Below are 16,537 nucleotides of genomic sequence, written 5' to 3' on the forward strand. Positions count from 1 at the left end.
ATGGAAATAGAAAATACTATCCTGAGCGAGGTAACCCAGACCCAAAAAGATGAACATGGGATGTATTCACTCATAATTGGTTTCTAGCCACAAATAAAGGTCACGGAGTGTATACCTGGTGAACCTAAAGAAGCTAAAGAAGAAGGTGAACCCAAGAAAAAACATATAGTTATCCTCTTGCCTAAGGGAAGTAGACAATTCTTATATGACTATTTGAAGTTACCTATATAGATAACCTTTGAAATATATCCTGATATTAAAATTTTATCCTTCAATCTTTTAGCATCATTAGTCATTCATTTTAATTTCTGAGATAAAATTCCAAAATGAATCCACTCTATTTCTGTCTGTCTGTCTGTCTATCTATCTATCTATCTATCTATCTATCTATCTATCTATCATCTATCATCATCATCATTATCATCATAATCTGGCTATCTAACTTAGCTTGCCACTTGGTACTTTCACAAGAGGATGTGAGCTAAAAAAAATTGTGAACAGTAGATGGGAACCAATGTGTAACTTGTTTTACAAAATGTTGCTTGGACATATGTTCTTTTTGCTGCACATTCTACAAGTTTAGTAAACACTGTAAGATGTTCGCACCAGCATCAAAATGACAAAGTATAATATTGGTTTTCATAACATGTGAAAATGTAAAAAGTATCTTTAAATTTCTAGGATTTAATCTGGATAAATATCCACAGAGCCACTTCTTTATCCTGCCAAACATCTGTGTTCTTAACATAAAGAGTGCTTCTGTTTTCAGAAAACAGGTTAACAAGGCTTGGCTTTATCCCTACACAACCCCTTTAATAAGGGTTATGTGTGATCAAAGTTGGTGGGAGATGACAGGCATTTGTGAGACAGAGTATCCAGTAGGATACTGCATCTTTAATTTCTTCTTATATATGGATGCTTAATGTTGTTTTGCTTGCCTTTTTGAATAACATTTCATGGTGAGACAAAAATAAAACCAGAAACAGCTCTAAAGACATCTGTGGGGAGAGAGTGCAGCATCTGTTCTTCCTGCTTTAATCAGGCTGGGAGAAGAACCACTTCACGATGTTCACATAGTGCCCAAGGGAAACCAGGCCTGCCAACAAGTCAACAAGTGGGCATCTTGTGTGTGTGTGTGTTTCCTTTGTCCTAATAATGAATGTGAAAACTATCTGCCAGATATAGAAAACCTGGGAAGATTTTCAAACTTACCAACTTTCTATCGAGCTTTCAGTTTTGAAATTGATGAAATAACTGCACCAAGGAAGAGAACAGATTATTAACCATGGTGGAGCTCTTCATTGGCTTGACGCAGCTGGGACTTTCTGTTCCTGTTGTGCAGAAACTCACATCAGAGGCACAAGTATCTCAATCAAGAACAAGTGATCAAGTAGAATAGGACATAGAAAGCATACAGACTTCACAATTTATTCCTTACTCCCAAACATGCATGGGGTCCATAGAGATGTGGCTCCTTTCTTGTAGTCTGTGAACACCAGTTTTTGCCCTCTCCTTTAGTACAGCACATTATGCTGGTCATTGGCCTAGCTTTGGCAACTCATTCTCCCCTGATTCATACTCTATGATTTTTCAGTAAAGAAGTCTAAACACATCTTCAGGTGTCAATTATTGTTTTTGTTTACATATTTCATCTTTGGACACTCCTGGGAGTGTCTTCAAATGCTTAGGATTTAGTCTTGGTTAGCATATAGACATTCTCTTTTCACTCAAACACTCTTGCTTTTTTTTTTTTTTCTTCGAGACAGGGTTTCTCTGTAGCTTTTTGGTTCTTGTCCTGGAACTAGCTTTTGTAGACCAGGCTGGCCTCGAACTCACAGAGATCCGCCTGCCTCTGCCTCCCTAGTGCTGGGATTAAAGTCGTGCGCCACCACCGCCCAGTAACACCTTGCTTTGAAGCACGGCAATAGCACAAGAACAAGCAAGCCCACGCAAACTCACAATGAGTAAGCAAAATTGGCTAAGACAACCTGTTAGTGTACCAAGTGCATGGTAACGTATGATGCTCACTTCGAACCAATCACAACTCACCAGCATTGACCACCAGTTTCAAAAGGACTAACCAGAAACATTGCTGTGGCAGCTTAATTTCCCAAACCTCATTAAAAAACCTGAACTATAAAGAATTTGCACAGCTTCATATTTAAAAATCATAATTTTCCAGCAACTGACACAAAATTTGATGTGAAGCAGCAATATTTACTGGAAATAATTATAAAGTAGATATAACTTTTTAGCTATTGAGAAAATAGTGCTACGATATAGTTTAATGCAAAGAACAAACCAGTGACCAATATGAGCCCAGTTTCTATTAGAAGTTGTTTTGAATATCACAGATCAAGATCACCTCTTGGTGACAGAGATAGTAGAACAGCTTCCACTGTGTGATGTAAATTAATAGAAGATATACTATTTTATATAATCGCTAAGATATTGACACATAAATGTGAGTTTGTGCATAACAGAATAGTAAAATTATGTATCTTTTGCTTCTATAAGCTTTTACTTTAAACGGTAGTTGCCTCCTAACTATGTATATGCATATGAACACGCACATGTTTCTGCAGATGGCCCGTTACTACTTAGTGGTATCCTGAAAGATTCATTAGAGAAAGATACATGAGATATGAGTGTTTTAAAGGGTAGACTTGGTGACTCGGCTTCAGTCTTTGTGAATGTCTTATATGATTTCCCCAAATATCTAAATCAAAAGTGTCTTCTCTTCGAGTGTCTATGCTTCATAATCACACATGGAATGTTTTATAATGGAAATGTAACCCCAGTTCTTGGAGGAGCCTCCATCTAAACAGAGCTACAGCATATCCCAGCAAGCTTCAAACCTCTGCCAGTACTCCTAATGATTAATTATAAAGTGTGAGGCATACATGCTTTGGGTTCATGGAGGTGCTAAAGGTGGGATATATGCTCTTCATTTTTAGTGAGGATGATGTAGGATATATAGGCTATATATCAATCAACCAAGAGTAATTTCTTCATATATATAAACAATACTGTGAAATACTCCACTGTACCAAATTTTAACTTAGCAATAAAAAAAAACTCAGGAACTCAATAGATATAAATGATAAATATTAACATTTAAAAACTAGTGCTCCTTATGAGTTAAAACTACCAAGGTGTTTAATTTGCTGTGTGCCTGGATGTGCATGCTACTTTTCTTATAGTATTTGCACATCATACATTTCTTACTTTGTTTCTTTTGTAATATTTTGGTATTAAGATTGCCTCTTTTTGAAACTGTGTTTGCAAATTGCATTTTGTTCCGTGAAATGTAATAAAACGAGATAGTAATTTTCGTCCCAAGAATAACAACAGTTATTTCAGATTAAAGAACTCATTATCAGGAATTGCAGTGTTTCTAACCCCATTCTATCTGGCTTTGTCAAATGATCCACAAAACCTTCATTTCGTGAAATATTGATGAAAAGGCCATCAATAGAGACTCAGAATTCCCATTCATATAAGAAGTTAATGAGACAGCAAAGTGTTCAGAATTTACTGTGAAATCACCTATCCACTATTTCTATTGAATTAATTATTTTTAAAGGAATGTTGCTTAATGCTTTTTATTACTGGACTTTCAGGAAGAAACACAAATTTTTGAAGAAGACAGAGTAACAAGAACATGCTAAACAATGCTTTGAGCAAAACAGATTGTTGTAAAAGGAAGATATTTAGGACATAGTGTTATTTATATGAAATTGAATATAGGAAGAAATCCTATGTTTAATAAACATCTTTAAATTTTAATTACAGTTACTTGAGTATATTATGTGTGTATGTGTGTGCATAAGTTGGTGTGTTTGGCTTGTCTGTTTTCTTTCCACCATATAAAAATTGTTTTTGATCAATAGTTGATTGTCAGCTTGCATTTGGGACATGGCCCTTTGTGAATACCTGTGAGGGACTGTGTTAGTAGCATTAATTGATGTGGGATAACCAGTCTTAAGGGTATTGGAAGTAATCTCTACAAGGGAATTCTGGACAATGTAAGAGGGGAACTGCAACCCAAACCTAAGTGAGAATGAACCCACTGCTTTCTTCCGCCCGTGGATGTGATGTATCCAGCTGTTTCCAATGCCTGTTGCCTTGACCTCCCCATCATTGTAGACTGCATGTGGGGCTACAAAATAGAATTTTATTTTCTTTTGCTGCAGTACTTTTCCATAGCAACAGGGAAGAACTAGAATACTTAATAATTATCCTGATTTGATCTACCATAATACAGCAATGCCAGAAGAATAAATTCATAAACCCAACATCGGGATTCTCAAACTAACACTGTTATTACAGAACTTAAACACATTCTTAACAATTAATGTCCATTCAGTTTTGGTTATTTGTTTGTAATTACAATAAGAAAAAAAGATGGACCATAATTAAATCTGTATTTGAGAAATTCCATGGAAAAGCATAATTGGTTATAAGTAACAATAAAGCAGGACACTGACATATTATTTTTGTTTGATAAAAATAAAACTTCAGTAGTAACTTTTGTTTCTATATCATCCTGAGTATGTATTTTAACTTTGCTAGGAATAGCATCAATAAATAAAACCCTCACTTTGAATCCTTTGATTTATAATATTTTATAACTGCAGTTGGAAGTGGTTTTTACATAAAAGGCTACAACCACTGATTTTGGTCTACCAACAGTCTTTGAACCTAATTTATTACTAAAATATTAAAACTAAACTTTCAAAAGTCAGCAGTTTAGTAAAGAGAAATGGGTGTATGAGAATTTTCAGAGGTATACTTGTGAGTTGGTAGCAATACACTAATTTTATCGAGCAGGCGATTGTTAGTTAAGCCTTGATATTGTGAATGGATAACAAGGTAATCATTGAAAGAGGACATCTATATGAAAGGCTTCCTAAAGGAGACACCCAATGTGCAAACAATATACCTCTTCCCTGTACATGAATGAAGAACACTATTAACATCATTCTTAAGCCAACTGAGGGATAATATCATAAATGGGAAAGACTTCTTGGTAATGCTATTTTGCTATGACATTCCTTTGAAAGGTGAATATGATGTCCCTGCTTTCTCAAGTCAATGGTATCTTTTAATGAATATTTGTATATTCTTCATAGCAATACAGTCAACCTTATATACCATAATGGCATTAAAGATAAAAAGATAAATTGAAACGTAAGTATCAATAATATTTTTATTTAAAAACTATAAATTAAAATGAAGAAATACTGGACAGAAGAAATAGCTCAGTGGTTAGGAGCACACACTGCTCTGGAAAAGGATCAAAATTTTTATCACAGCACTCAAACCTGGTGCTTTGGCGCCAGCTCTTGCAAGAAAACCTGACACTACTGCCATCTATGGGCATTTGCATGCACATTTTCCTAGCCCCGCATATATGTAATTAAAAATAGCAATTAAAATAAATCTTTTTTTAAAAATAAAAATACCAGCCAATCTGGTTTGGCTACAAAGAACAATGTATAAATTTAACATAACTCCTGATAGCTATAGAATAACCATGAGAAATCAAATGGAAGAAAAAGAAGAACTGCACAGATGTTGAAGGCAGATGGAAAACTTTATTTGAAAGCAGGTTAATATGACTACAGTTGGTGATTAAGATGTCTTAGTAACTAGTCAGACAACTGCATCTGGTCCACTGCAATTCAGAGGTTTTTAGAAAAAAAAACTACAATTTAATTTAATAGTGAAATTTGAATTAGTCAAGTTAGCCAATGAAGAGAGATTCAGAAGACCACATCCCAGTATTTTCCTGCATTTCATAACAAGAAAAGGAGCAATAAAACTTGACTTTTAATAATTAGAGTCTGTATATTGCAAACTTTAAGGTGGATAAAACTTTAGTCAAACACAACAGATGTTGCTGAAAAAGCAATAAGAAAATGATAACAAGAATAATAAAATACATCTGAACTCCTTCTAAATTATTGATAGACAAAACAATGACAAAGTATAACTAGAAATGATTAGAAAAATCATATCACAGCAAAGCAATCTGAATTTAATTTTTTAAATTTGATATGATAAGAAATATAAGGAAATTAGAGGTAGTGATTCTTTAATTTTCAGCATGAGAAAGAAAATGTATGAACATTTTGCTTCATAAACCTAAAAATTTACGACATTAAGTAATATTTTATACCCAACTTATAAAAGACTTTGTTCAACACATTTCTCTAGTATAGCCTTGTAATAGATTCAACGTGTATGTCCAAAGACTTATGTTTTATAGAGAAAGACTTGTTCTCAAGGCTTCTACCATTGTCACATTCAGGATGTGCTAAATTGTAATAATCCTGCAAACATATCATCCTCTTCTAATTCTTTAAGGCATTTCCCATGATTTCTAAGCTTCTTACATATTCATTTGCTTCATGTCTCTGATGCACAATACCAATATCATCGCCATGAAAATCAAGATGCATTAATGCCTCTGTATGTATTACATCTCTTTTCAATCATCAAGAAATCATTGATAAGTTTGTTTAACTGTATGTTAGTGAAGAAATGTCTAATGCCCAATGAGTTTAAAAATCTCCTTGTAAAATTGTGTTTCAAAATATAGTCTATGACTTGGCTTATACCAACTGTTCATTGAATATCTCTAAATTGGTTTAATTATTGATCATCTCCACATCCTATCAGATAACAAGAATTATTTGATCTTCAAACATTTACTTGTGGAAGATGAAGTTGTGTTTCTGACACTTGCTGTAAGTCTTCAAATGTGTGTTTTCAACAAATATATAGTTCTATGTCTATTGTAATCTTGATAGCCTTGACTTATTTCTAGAGAACCAATATGAAGTTTTCATTTTGCCATGATTCATATGCTTGTTAATTGTACAATGTAGGAGTCTCTGATACAACAATGGTCAGCAGAGTACCTATCCGTGGGAGGCAAGGAGATAGTTCAATTTAAACTTAAGTAGCCAGTGGTGGTTCAAAATTTGGGAGTCTGACAAATAACAGTTTGTTTTAGATATATTTAAAAGGACAATACTACTTTGTGAAAACTTTCACAGTGATAATTCACTCAGTCTTGTGTGCAAGATAAAGCTAAAACATGACGAGATAATAATTCTTTGTAAAGTGAATGTGATATAAAGAGGGTTCTATTGATTGACAAACTCATGATAATGGTATCAAGGAGGGTCACTATGGTCTCCACTGCATAGATAGTGCAAAAGAACAATGGGCTATGAACTACATCTGTTCCTATTTCCCTGCCATAATAACAAATTATGCATCACTTTTTTTTGAAGGAACTACTATGTGTATTTAGCATTCTAGGTTCTTCTAGGGTGTATCTGTGGGCACAAGGAGCTTTGTTCCTCCTATGGTGTGATATACCCCAGGAAACAGGCAAGAAAGGCAAAGTCTGTACACATGCAGAATAGAAAATAAAAGTGAAAACACAATTACAAGTTGCAGGTATACATAAAAAATAAACAATAAAACATTAAGAAAAACTGACAACCGTAAAGATTGCCAGTGTTTTGTTTAAAATGTGCCACAATTTGAAGAAACCCAGAAATTTTTCTGAAATAATCAGAAATGAAATCAAGAGCACAGAACATAAAATTAAAATTAAAACTGGACTTTTTACATATCCAAAATGGAAATTTGAAATGATAAGCAATACCACTGAATTAACTCTGAAACTTTTGCATAAAATGTGAAAAATATCTATGAAGGACTTATGAAGAAAGCTATAAATTAATGTAAAAATTAAATACAATATAAGTATAGAGAAAATTTGTTCACATGAATAGAAATGTTTTTCATTCCACTGAAATGGGTAGGTATACAGACCTCATCAAATTCAGCCAAAACTTAATCAAATATTTTGGAGATATCCACAAACTATTTCTAGGGTTTATCTATAAATTCAAAGAAATAACATAGGCTTTAAGAAATCTCAAGTCAGAAGACTAACTTGTTTTAGGACATATGATAAGGCAGTAGCAAGAAAGATACTGCTGCTAGCAAGAATATAGAAAATGGATCAGTATAGTATAGAAGGAGGAGAAATAGAACCAAATCACAGAATTTATTTCTGTTCAAAAGAACAAGGCTGATTTGTAGAGAAATCTGAAAATGATTTTTAAATAAAGTGTTAATAACCACATAAAAATGAACACCTTACACTGTAGGAAAAGTCAACTAAAACAGATGATAAAACCTAATATAAACCTGAGAGTGTAAACCTTGTGTGAAACTGTGATACAGAGCAAGAGCATTTGGGCGAAAGAAAGGACTTAGATAAGGCACAGAAAGCAAAAGTGAAAAAAAAAAAACAAGATATGAATCTGTTTGGTCAAATTTAAGAATTTCTGTTCTTGCCCGGCGGTGGTGGCACACGCCTTTAATCCCAGCACTCGGGAGACAGAGGCAGGCGGATCTCTGTGAGACCAGCCTGGTCTACAGAGCTAGTTCCAGGACAGGCTCCAAAGCCACAGAGAAACCCTGTCTCCAAAAAACAAAAAAAAAAAAAAGAATTTCTGTTCTCTGTAAAGAAAAATAAAAGCCCCTGGACTGTGAGGAAATGTTTTCACATCATATATTTATACGACAGAATGAATATTTATATATTCACAATCTTTATACTAGGTAGAGTGTTACAAACTCAACAGGAAAACCAACATCTCAAAAGCAATAATCAAGTTATTTAAGTAAAAATGGTGCTAAGGATTTGAGAAAAAGAAATAAGCTCATAAAGGCATGTACAATAATACTGATCAATGAGCAAACATTGATTTAACCATTAAACAAATATCTGGCAGAGATCATTTGTTTCATGTCAGATTTTATTTTTTGACTTCTTTTATTTTAAAACAATTTTATTTTGCATACCAATCCGAGTTTGCTCTCCTTCCACTCCCCCTCCATTCACTCCTTAGAGAGGGTGAGGCTTCCCATAGGGAATCAACAAAATCAGTCACATTATTTGAGGCAGGACCAAGGCCTTCCCCATCTATCTAGACGGAGCAAGGTGACCTTCCATTATTGGAAGGAGTCTGCTTGTTGGTTTCTCGCTGCTCTGACTCCCAAAATCATCACACAGAAATCATGTTAATTAAGTCACTGCTTGGCTAATTACTTAAGTGTATTGCTTGCTAGCTCTTACATCTAGAATTAACCCATTTCGATTATTTTATATTTTACCACAAGGCTAATAGCCTACTGGCACAGTTTCAACTTATCTGTTTCTGGTGGTAGCTCCATGGCTTCTCTTTCACTCCTCCTCTTTCTCCCAGTATTCAGTTTAGTTTTTCCTGCCTTTTTCTAATTTATAAATGTCTATATTCTTTTTTTCTCTTTCTCAAGCCTACATACATTTATCTAACACTATGACCCGTTTAGAGGTATTTTATGTCTGCTTCTGTCCTATTCTTTACTGTCTAGAAACATTTCTTAAATGCTAAGTGCTTCTTAGAAATTTAAGGTGCACCTTTGCTCGGGTAAATATGGCAATACCTGCTTGCCGTGCCCAGTCTGACATGGTGGAGCTGATTGCCATCTCCAACAGCCATACACATCACCCCATCTCTAGGCATACAGCCACTTCATGTTGCCAACAAGCAAGCTGTAATACATTGCTTTAAGATCTGCCATCTGTAGCACACAGAGATGGTTTCCTAAGGTCAGGATAGCTCTACCTCATAACTGTCATTGTATTTGATGGACATCTTATGGTGCTGGAATTTCAAATACTATGCAGTCTCCACTACATCTGAGCCCACACCTTTCTCATTGGTCTCTCTTGGACTCACTTTAAGGATGCTGGACTGGCCACATAGCACCTGTCTGCAGCCATCTCCATGACCACTCATTCTTACATACTTCATGCTTTCAAAACCAGTACTGTGTGAGTAACTCTTACATCCTCCAAATTTGACAATCAGTTTGGGATGCAGTCTTGACTTACCTAGATGTGAACCCTATAGAATAAAATGACTGGCCTACCAGGAACTGTCCATGGGTGAAGAGTTAAAAAAAATGTTATATAGGCAACAAACTACTCCTCAAGAAGACATGCATTATTGCTATTTTAACTCTACCAAATTACCCATAATTGAGGCACCCACAGTCCCCAGGAAAAATCTACTCTTGTATTTTGCTAAATGGAAATAGAATCAAATTGTCGTCTAAATATTTACTGTGGTGATATTTCATTTGTATTTTAAGAAAAGGAGCTTGCCTGAAGTTTAGGGAGTAAAACAGTTGCACTGATCATCTTTACAGAGCATCAGTCTTAAAACACACCTTTAATCCCAGTAGCCATGCTAGTTTGTCATAAAAACGAGGCATCAGTGGTGCACACTTCTATTTCCATCACTAGAAAGGAATATACAACAGGAGGAGACAGCTTTTACACACAGTCTCATTCTGAGATTCCTGGAGGCAGGATTACCATTTCAGATTGAGGTAGAGGTAAGAACCAGTAGCTGGCTGTTTTGCTTTTCTGACCTTCAGGTTGAACTCCAATTTCTGTCTCTTGGTTTTTATTACTGAAGCTACAATTTACTCTCTATTCATAGATTAGTGTGACTGTCAGTCCTCATCAGAGAAAAATCTTTGAACAGTAGACATTAGTTAATGTAATAACTCACAACTGGTCAAATGGCATAGAATAAATGTTTAGCATGCTCAATCAAAGAAGGGGCATGTTTTTTTTTTTTTTTATTTTCCTTCTCAGGAAACTTTGTGAAAGTTGGTGCAAAAATACAGTAAAAGGCAGAGGTCAGGGAAGTCGTGAGCAAACATGTCTTTGGATATGACTGGAGCTATGCACTTATGACCTCACAAAAACAGTGATTTTCTAATCAGATTTGCACAAGAACAAACCAATCAACATTCTAGTATAGACAGGGAAGGAACATAGGAGGCCTCATCTCAGTCGAAGCTCTATGGACACTTATTACTGCTGGGGGAGTCAGTTTTGTTTTGGAATATGACACCTGGTAGTTAAGCATACTCAAGGGCATGTGGAGAACACTAGGTATACTTAATGGATTATACAAAACTAAGAGTTCATGTTATTTGGGGTGGAGTATGGGAGAGGACCATGAAGGAGTTAAAGATAAGGCGAGGAGCTTAATAAAAATGTGCACACACACATACATGTGTGTTCATATTCATGTGTGACATTCTCAAGATAAATAAAACTAAATTGTTATATATAAAAAATGTTGAAAATTGTAGCTCTCCACTGTATCCTAGCACTTGGCACACTAAGGCAGGAGGATTGTTATATTTTAAGATCAGCTTAGGCTACAAGAATTCCAGGCTGTCTTGGTCTGTAGCATATGACCTGCTCTGGAAAAATGGTGTGTGACATTTTTTTTTTTTTTTGGAGCGGGAAGCTACCAACCAGCTCCCAAATAAATCACTCATGTGGAGTCATTCTTTCTTCTAATTGCCCAGCCTTAGTTTGTCTTGTTTCTAGCCAGCTTTCTTTAATTATCCCATCTAGTTTTTGCCTCTGAACCTTTTCCTTTCCTTACTTCTGTATATCTTACTTTTACTCTTACTCTGTGACTGGCTGGCTGAGGGAATGGCCCCTGATGTCTGCCTCCCCTTATTCCCTAGCACCTCTTCCTCTTCCAGATTTCTTCTTCTATTTATATGCTCTGTCTGCCTGCCCCACCTATCCTTTCTCTTGTTTTGCTATTTTTGCAAGAATTTGCCCCTGTACTTGCAGTTAATAGACTCCAGTTCATCCTATTCCTTGACACAGAGACAGAATATCAGAGTCAGCACTCAGGTTATGTCTACCTAGTTAGCATGCTGTGCCTAGATCCTAAAAGACTTCAAAGTTGCCAGACGGTGGTGGCGCACGCATTTAATCCCAGCACTCGGGAGGCAGAGGCAGGCGGATCTCTGTGAGTTCGAGGCCAGCTGGTCTTCAAGAGCTAGTTCCAGGACAGGAACCAAAAGCTACGGAGAAACCCTGTCTTGAAAATTAAAAAAAAAAAAAAAAGACTTCAAAGTTGATTACACCAGCTAACGGTCTACAAGTACCTTGGGAAGTTGAAGTTATTCAGGTTCCTTTGAGGTACCTCTTCCTGAAAAATAGCTTGCCTACTGGAAGAAAATAAATGCTCAGGTCAACATCAGTAGGCATGTCTAATATAACTACATAACCTCCTGGATAAACAGAAATTTATTATGTTCTGACCTCAAGGCAAAAATAGAAAGAGGATAGACCTGGAAACTATAGGGGCTCACAAAACAGTCTGTGTAGATTTGTGTGTGTGTGTGTGTGTGTGTGTGTGTGTGTGTAGTCCATGTGTGATAGTTAATCAGTGTGATTTGTTCATAGAACATTGTTGAAGGCCAGGCTCTAAAGATATTGCAGAAAGCAAAGTAACAGTGCCTCAGGCAAGCCCTGAGTCTGTTCTTTTGGGGAAACCTTGGATATTCTTATCTCCTCCCACAGCCAGTTCAGGAGCATCAGTTGTCTTCCAGAAGGGTGAGATACAAAGAACACAGAAAAAGAATGTGATGGAACAAGATAACAAACAATGCAAATAAAAATGGGCACATTTTAATTCAATGTTTAATAATTCATATTTCTCTCACAAAATCTAAAAGCCAAACTATGTAATAATCTTTAATATCCAACTAAGTTTGGATTATCTTTGAACAGTATTTCTAGATCACTATATATACACATAATTTAATTTTATAATAAGTCAATAACATTGGTTGTTTATGAGAATGAGATTATTTTTTTCTATATGGATTTTTCATACCTATTCTGAACAGTATAAAAAGATTATTTTATAACCATGATCATAAAGTATTTTCTTAGAGGAACAGATCTTTTACTATTTTTTTTCTCCTTTCTTAATAAAATTCATACTCATGATGTCTCCATGAAGGTCATTGTTTCACTCATATTGCTCACTACCATGCTATCTTGCTCCTTCACCTCCTGATGACACTTGTCTGCTCACAAAGTATCCCTGTATTTTCTCTAATGTAATAATATGTATATGTACATATGTAAACACAGATTATACATAAATAAACACACAGGTTTCACATATAACAGAAACTGTGTGGCATTAGACCATTTCTCTTCATCCCTCCTGCCCAAAATAGCCTCTCTCGCTGTCCTGTTCTTCCCTTTAGGAACCCTCCCTTTTTCCACATATGCGTCTTTTTTCTTAAACTCCAGGTATGGCACTCCATATTTACATCAATATGTAAATATGACGTTTATAACTATGAAGTAGATTTTATTTTTTCATTATCTATTTTATCAAATTTAATATAAATATTATTCATTACTTGCAACAAAACCATTATTTTTATACTAAAATTGAGGCTTTATATTTGTTCTGAGTGTTTGCTACTATATCTCCCCTATTATCCTATTGCTGACTGATTATTGATTCATTTAGAGTATTGATTTAGCTAATTAATTTAAAATATTGTGCCATTTATTTGCCTAACTGATCTAGTATCATCATAATATTTGGCAGAATACTGCACAGTAGCATTAATGGTTGCTTGGCTATCCAACTGCTCAGTGTTTTTCATGCCATAGGTACTATGCATATTACTTAAAGGTAACAGAATAGTGACTGTTTTGATTGTGGTAGAAAAGTAAATGTTGTATAAATAGTAGCATTTGAATGGATTATTTCAATAGTATGCTTACCAAGATGGAAATTGAGCTTTAAATTTGACCAAAGGTATTTTAGGTATACAATGAAATGATTATATTTTATTTAAGACCAAATATACTGAAAATATGTACATGTTTCTATGTGCTAAAGAATTCTTGAAGGTGAGGGAAAGGTCATTGGTTAAGGACACTCATGCTGCAAGCATAGCAGCTTCAGTTCAAATCCCCTGCAGCCACAGAAAAAGCCACATCTAACTTTGTGGACTCCGAGCACCAGCTCTTGGAGTAATCCTGCATACAGAGAATTACATGGCCCTGTGAGCTGCCCAGCAGTGCGACTTACTCAGCCTTGGAAAAAGCATAAGCATTGGAGGCAAAGAACTTGATGGGCGGCAGCTTTGACAATGGCCATGTTCCAGTTTAGTAAAGGACCCATTCTCAAGGCAAGGAGAAGGAGAGCTAAAGAGGAAAGACCTTAATACCAGCCAGCACACTCACACTCTTATAAAAGCATCACCAATGCTCTCATACACACCTGAACACATGATTGTTGGTACAAATTCAAAGGTTCAGTTGTTTGCTCTAAGAAGTTGCACTTGCTATGCTGCCCTGATGATATTTGCTAAGTCCAGGAGGATTTTATTGTTCACTTATGAACTCTGATGTGTTTTACCCTGCCTTATCTAATTTTGGTCATTTAGTAATAAAATTGGGCATTTGGAAGTCATAGATTTTTTTTGCTATTTATTTCTTTTTGATTTTTAAATGGCTTTGCCTTTTTTCTCATAAAGATTCAGTTTTTTTTCTTTTTTTTCTATATGGTTTCCTTAGCTCCAGAAGCTAACTGCAATACTCTCTTCCTTTATAGACACTCATTTTAGAGTTGTATCATATATTTTCAATCTTTCAGCCTCAAGTTTATGAAAACACTCTTTAAACTGTTTACACTGTAAAATTTTAATATCATTGTCTGCTTATGTAAAAGAGAATATTATGCAAGCTTTGCAAAAATCTGTGTGCAAGAAGAATTTAATGACATCATACAATTTTTATTTTACATAGGCATGAAAATAGAGTGCTAGGTAAAGAATTCATTTAACTTAAGTTATCTGGAATTATGATTATGAGTGTATATATATATATATATAACAATAAGCCAGAAATATTTATTATTTCTGAATTTTTCAATGACATTTTATTTATAAAACCACTTACTCTGTTCTGAACTGTCTCAGTCAGGATGTTCCTAACTGTAAAAATTAAAACTATTTAATCAGAAGAGCATTTATGGATAATAAAGCATCATTATTTTATTGTTTTGAATAATTCTTGATAGCAATTGTGGATTTTTTATTAAATAATCTTCTGGCTAGTGACAATGACATTAATAAATGCAGCTTTGGTTTCTCTACTCTGCCAGGGCTGGAAATTAATGTTTTCACAACACACACTAACAGTGACTTTGTGAAGGGGGAATTTGGAAGAAATAGTTCATTATGAATCAGAATCATCCTATGGATGAAATTTCAAAATAACAAAGCTGTGAAATTTGCACCACTATGTCTCTAATATGATTACTTATTCTATTCATTTACTTCAGGGATTTTTCTTATAAAGATAAATATTTTCTTTATTCTGTGTAAAACACGGCCCCTAGTAAAGCTATAACTATTATCATCATGTATCTCCTCACTGTTAATTTGAAAGTTTTACAGCTAATCGTGTCTGACTAATTCTACCATTGGTATTATTGAATTTGCTATGTTGTAGAGAACCCAGTAGGATTAACAAGTAAAACTGCTTTGTTACGGACATGACATTATCACAACTACCATGGCTGCAAATTTGACTTTTACAAAGGCAAATGCTTTCAGAATATGGAATGACAAGTGTCAAAAGGTGACTCATGACTATTCAGATTTTAAACTAAAGCCCTTAAAATATAATCTGGATATTAATGAATGCTTTTCTGTTATCCACCCTGTCCATTTCATAGGCTTTCATTAGAACAGCCCCAAAGGTGATCCATGCTGATTAAAAATTATGACACTTCATTTTCATAATAGAAGCTCATTTCAATTCTACAACCAGAAGGATTTGAATGAACAGAAAACTTCTCTGTGAAAAGCATTTTAGCAAAGAACAATGCTCAACAAATCTGAGCTGACGGTCAAACCAAAACAAAGAAGTTTCTAAGACTCTCATTTTCTGATCACAGCTTTATATGCATTGAGATTCTATTATCTACAATGAAGAAATGGTGTCTTCAGATTTCTTCATATCCTGAAGACCTTGGCTTGTGTTCCTTTTCAACTACAATTGAAAAGGAGAAAATTTCTTCCTTGCTTCTTCAATGACAAGGACAGTTCCCTGATTCATATGGTTAATGCCATGACCTGTGCAAATCTTGTACATTTTAAAGATTTGAAACTGTCATGCTAACAAGTTTCATTGTTGCCCAATGAGTACGTGAACATGAAGAGACCTAGTTTCACTGATAGCCTGACTTAGATTTCTCTAGACTCTGAAAGCTATTGGATGATTTGTAACTACATTCTCATAGAGCTGTAGCCTTTCTTTTTCTGTCGTTTCAGATCTTAATGTCTGTAGAAACTCTGTATGCATACAGAGTCGTAATATTTTTTTTTCCTTGGAAGTTGAGCTTGGCCATGCTGTTAAGAGAACTGGGATAATAAGTTCATGATCCCAGGAAGTTGAGCAATTGACACATTGCCATTGATAACAATGTTGATAGTCCTGTTTAGTGGTAACTATGTAACTAAGTAACACACATTTTCAAATGATGCTTTTCTCAAAGATAAAATGAATGTAGCTTCATTTTTAGTAATATAA

This window comes from Alexandromys fortis, unplaced genomic scaffold (genome assembly GCF_014885135.2).
Source record: "Alexandromys fortis isolate MF-2015 unplaced genomic scaffold, M_Fortis_MF-2015_v1.1 scaffold_2_26212498_36691700, whole genome shotgun sequence".
Taxonomy (NCBI): domain Eukaryota; kingdom Metazoa; phylum Chordata; class Mammalia; order Rodentia; family Cricetidae; genus Alexandromys; species Alexandromys fortis.